Source organism: Dermacentor andersoni, chromosome 9 (assembly GCF_023375885.2).
Source record: "Dermacentor andersoni chromosome 9, qqDerAnde1_hic_scaffold, whole genome shotgun sequence".
NCBI classification, from domain to species: Eukaryota; Metazoa; Arthropoda; class Arachnida; order Ixodida; family Ixodidae; genus Dermacentor; species Dermacentor andersoni.
Window position 1 is genome coordinate 71,924,694 of NC_092822.1, and position 5,692 is coordinate 71,930,385.

Here is a 5,692-nt window from a genome sequence, read left to right on the forward strand (position 1 = left end):
AAGGCAGCCGTATTTCGACGGGGGCATAATGCAAAAACACCCGTGTACTTAGATTTAGGTGTACGTTAAAGAACCCCAGGTGATACGAATTTCCGGAGTGCCCCACTACGTCATGCCTCTTAATCAGATCGTGGTTTTCGCGCATAAAACCTCCTAATTTTTTTTTACGTCAAGCATGCTGCCAAAGCCTTTCGTAGTACCTTGTAAAGTTTATAGCCATCCTTGCTTGCAGCTGTTCAGGTCTGTGTGCTTGTGATTGAGTAGAGATGTGGTGCTTTTAAAGCTTTGCAGCTTAACTAAATATGAAGATATCAACAGCCCCTCTGCATCTGGCGTGCATATGGCCACCTCTTGTAAAAGTAATTGCATGCTCAGCTAAATATGTATTTGGTTAAATAATATATTTTTGTACCTGTAGCCGTTCTCATGCATTAAAGTTTTGACCAACACCAATACTGAAAGTAATTCTCAGATATTGTGTTGAAAGGTGTGCTGAAATAGCTCACTTGGTACATGTTGGAATGTGAAGGAAACAGTGCAAAAAGCAAGCTACGGTTAGGGCAACTCCATGTTTAACTGTACTGTGTTTGCAGTTTCTTTCCAAACCTGAAAACTGTAAGTCATTGAACTGTTGATTCATTCCAGTTCTCATGGTATATGTGCCTAAGAAACAAGTACAAAAGACATGCGAAAGTCAATGCCGCCAGGATGCCCTGAAGTCGATGCAGAAGTGAAAGCAAGAAAGGCAAGCGAAATTGTGACACATGCTCAAAATCTGGATTTTGAAGACAGGTGATCAGCTGCAAGTTCGCATGCATATTTCATTAGATAAACTGACTCTTCTTACTTTGTTATGTGGCTTAGCTGAAACATTTAGTTGCTTCTCTTGATGTACTTGTTCGTTTCATTTACATTATTTCTTTAACAAATGCAAACATGCAATCCGGCTATAGCAACTATATCTGCAATGCTGTCATCGAAGATTTTGCAGGTGATCAAAGAAGCAAAATATATCGCATCGCCACCTTGAATCTAGAGTGAAACATTAGTTCAAGATGTAGTGGTAGATGCATTTATAGACTAGTAATACAGCATTCGTACTGTAATGTATATTGATATACATGCTAAGATGTAGTGAAAAGTGTGTGGCTATGTTGCTCTGACACTTCAGTTTTAACCCTTCATTGATGAGTTCTGCATACAGCATACCAAAAAATATGAATTTTTCTTCCTGATTTTTGGCATTGGGTAAGAAGTTTCTTGTTAAATGTATTGAGCCAGCACTGAATTACTGGCAGCAAGTGTCATTTGTTGGTTTAGAGCAGGAACACAGGATGGAAAAAAAAAGACATGGGACTCGTTTTCTTTGGAAAGCACGGTCAGAGGAGACAGACCAGTGCAAGATGTCCTGCTGTTGTGACCTCAGACACACAATGCGAAGAAATGTACACCTATAGTACACATATGCGAAGAGCTCTCTGTACAGATTCCAAACACAGCTATATGTCGCTTGGGGAGAAGCCCACTTCTTCCCCCATACTACTAAAGGAGTTTCTACAAAATATCCTTTATTTTCGTTGATTATGCTTATTCTCAATGTCTTTTGCACATTTAGGTATAAAATAATTTGTTTTGTATTTATATGCGTGGTCATTAAAGGGTTAAACAAATAAAGTGGTTCCAATGAATGTGAATGTATAACTTTAGCCACTCTAGTCGCAATGTGTTGATCATTCCACAATCTTTGTGAGACCACGAAACAGGAACTAGGCAGCATGAAAATCACTCAGCAGTACCAAGAAGGAAGCTTCAGCACTTATACACTACTGCAGAATACACTTCATCTACGCTGTACCTGTGGTGTCCTTTTCATTATGTGGTCTTGATCCCACTACGGGGAAATAACTCTGCTTTGCAAGTGCATTGCAGTACTTTAATACTTTAAGGGCTTGCTGCAAAAGGAAAGGGCCATTAGAGTATTACAAAAGGATCATGTGCTATGAGGCAGTCGCCAGACGTGGTATGTCACAGCACTGAGTTACCAGTGGCCATTATAATTAGCTGTTTTCTGTGGCATTGTTAACTTGACAGAACATAGTCAGCATTATTTGATCAATAAACAATAGTACATAATTCTGGCCCTTATATGGAACTTTGTCTCATCTCTGTGATGCGCACTACCCGCTTTTGATGTTACTGAGATGGAGTGACTCCTTGCAAAGCAGCAGGGTAGTCCTGTTAATGATGCTGTCATTCACACTTACACAGATTGTTTAGTAGGCATTAGCTCAGTGCCATTCCCCCATAGAATCACAGCTTGCATTTCATTCATGTATAATAGAAACATTCTGTAGATTTCATGTGAAAATGTGACATTGGAGGGCATTATGCTATAATTTCACAGCAGTGAGCCTCATTATCGGAAGACAGCTGTTGTCTCAAATTACTTACAGCAAAGTGAAGCCATGTACATTCTCGCCTTTACTGCAGTTTAGTATGGGCCAGAATGACCAATACAAACATAAATGAGGTTCTCGTATTGCAAAAGAAAATTGTTCGAATAATCGCTAATGTTGATAATACAACTACCTCCAAGTGTGCTTTTGAAGCACATAGCATTGTCCGCGTCAATAATTTGTATAACTTTAAGTTGTTACAAAAAAAATTATTTTTCAACGGCATCCACTGCCGATTTTTATTCTACTCTGGCATCTTTGGACATGCGTCGTGCTAACATACACACAAGACCTATTAATACATGGAATATACCATGTTTTCGCGCTAATTATAAATTACAAATGTTGTCTTATAACCTGCTCCATGTTCTAAACACGTATAAACATACAAAAGGGTATACTAAAGCTGAGCTGCGGAAATATTTTGTTGAAATGTGATTTTAGGTCTTTGCTAGTAGATGCCGCATGTTTGCTTGGTTATTACTTTTATTATTTCTGAACATATGCGTGACCATTTCAGCGTTTCGATGTTATTGTTCAAATTTTGTGCAAAGATTATTACACTCTGTATGCATAAATAGTGAACGTTTCTCTTTATTGAATGTGACTATTCTATGTGTGTCTGTTGAAGATTTCCTGCTTGTAGGGGTTTTCTGGACACAGTCAAGCTGTGCAGGCAGCTTTTTGCTAAAAACCACCCTCCAGTTGAATTTGGAAAGTGAACTTATATCCTTATATTTATTTAAATATGTTCTGCCTAGTGTGTATCCACATGTGTAGGCTTGTTATATGCCCTGATGGCAAGGCCATTTGTGGTTCGTTCAAAGAGAACACCAACGCATGCATTATAGCTATTCTTAGGCTCCTCTCTTCCTGCTGTAAACTGGATTCTCTGCTTATAAGAAATAAGTGTTCCTTGTGATTACTATATGTGCTCTTGCTAAAGGTTACTGTGATGTGTTCATATTCTTATTGAATAAAATGTTTGCAAAGTTTTAATAGTTGTGCTGTTCTCTGAGATCTTAACCGGAGCAGGCAGGATTTGACGCAAACATGGAGGCAGTGCTAACGGAAACATTTAGGAGGTGAGACAAGAGTCTTTTTTGACAAATTGTATGAAATGATGGCCAAGAAGTTGCACATTTGAAACGTTATGGGATGTACTTACTATGCAGGCACCACGGGGATATTGAAGTGGCGCTATTTATAATTTCCAGTTTTGCACTTATCTGGTCTTTAGGCATATTTCTTTTCTTCCATTAGCATCGATGCTGTATGATTGATTTGATTTGGTGAGATTGTAAATTTGTTGCTTAATATCAATATTGAAATTTAATTCCTCTGTCCATGTATGCCTCCATGGCATATTGAAATAAATGAGTCCTTTGTCGTGGCAAAGGATTAAATCCTTGTTCAAATGTCTGAAATGCTACATTACCTCATAAGTTTGGACATATTGCAGCTGTTTAGTATGCCTTGTAAACTGAAGCATAGTGTTTCTCAAGGTTGGCCATTGATTCCAATTTAGCAAATCAGACTGTTGTCTTCTGTTTTTGCCAGGTATAGTCCGTTGATGCATTCGAGGCTAATACAGTGATAGTAGTGAAATATTTGCTCTTGGTGTTTCACTCACTGTAGTGCTATGTGCTCAGTGTTTTTTTTTAGTTGTTTATAGTATTGCAGTTTATCATAACATATAATGGTGGCTGAATAACTAGGCATTTGTTGCACATGCAAACTAAAATCTATTATGTTGGGAGCTTCCATCTTAGCGTACAGATAGTCTATTGACTACCCAGGCAGAGGTCGCAGCAGTTGCTGCAAAGGGTCTGGTTAAGTACCAGGAGGTAGTTTCACCAACTCTTGTGATGGTAATCATGTACACCACCATTGTCAGTCTTCAGATGACTACCCTAGGAAGGGTCATTGTTGCCATTCCAAAGGGTACCACTGACTACCAAGGGGTACTTGCATGGACCACTGAGGTAGTCACATCAATTCCTGCTTTGGGATTAATACATACACCTCAGTACGTAGTTCTTGCGGGAGAGTCACCGGTACTGTGGGGGAGTCGCCCGCACTGTATTTCCAAGAGAGTACGTGTTACCACCCAAAAGGTCATCATATGTGCGACGAGCAGATGCACCCCGAAAAGAGTCGCTTGCGACTACCTTTTTTTGAAGAGTGTACTGGGTGTTCTGTTGTTTTGTATTTCTTGTTATGCATCAAGCACAACATTATTTGGGTATGCACCGTAGCATTTCAACATAAAACATAATATGCATGCCGGCTTCAGTTCATTGCATGTCCTCGGCTTACAAGGTCAAAATTTTAAGCATGTGTTCTGAATACCCCCTGGCCATTGGTTTCAAGCTCGAAATGCGTATGTTTAAATGAGCAAAGGATAAGTGGAAAAAAGGAAGTATCATGGGCCTTGTATTGTCCATGTTTTTATTGACTGCGATCGTCACGATCTGCGAAAAACAAGTGCCATATGGGTAGAGTGACTCGAGGCGAGAGCGCGCTCACGTGCGCGGAGAGATCATGTGAGTACCTGGTGCACGTGAGGACGCTGAATTCTCGCGCGACAAGTGTGCCTTCGCGTGCCACGAGCACGGAATAACCACGTGTGTTGAGCAACAACGCGTGCACGTGTACCCGCGTCAAGCGTGCAAGACGCGAACGATCCCGGCAATGAACTCCTTCGCTTAAATATCTTCTAAAACGGTGCCGAAAAGCACAAGCAAGGTGTACTTATACCTCGCACGCGCGGGTGTTTTTTGTAGGCTTGAAGTGCTCCCGGCCGATTCGGTGTAACCACGCAGAACGACACTCTCGGTCATTTTTCCCGCTCGGAATCTAGAAAAAAGTCTTTTCAGACTCAGTTCGGTTGCTGCATCCGAAGGCGCAGCAGCTAGGGATGATTTCCTTGCAGTCAAACTCGAGCGCGACAATCAGAACACAAAAAAACGTAGGGAACCTGCGCTGCCTGGGCTCTTAAGTCAGCCGGCCCGCCCGGCGCTTGGAAGGTATATGGCACCCCCAAAGTCACGTGGTACGGTTGGGCCAATAAACGCGTCGGCGGCGCGGGGAAAACGAATGCGGTTCTCTGAAATTTTTTCCAGTGACTCTAGGCAAGCCCTGTAGTGGGACAGTCACGTGGACAGTGTGTTCGCGCCAAGTGAAGTGTGGTCGCCATCTCTCCCACAAGGCTACGTTCTTTATGTGTACTATGT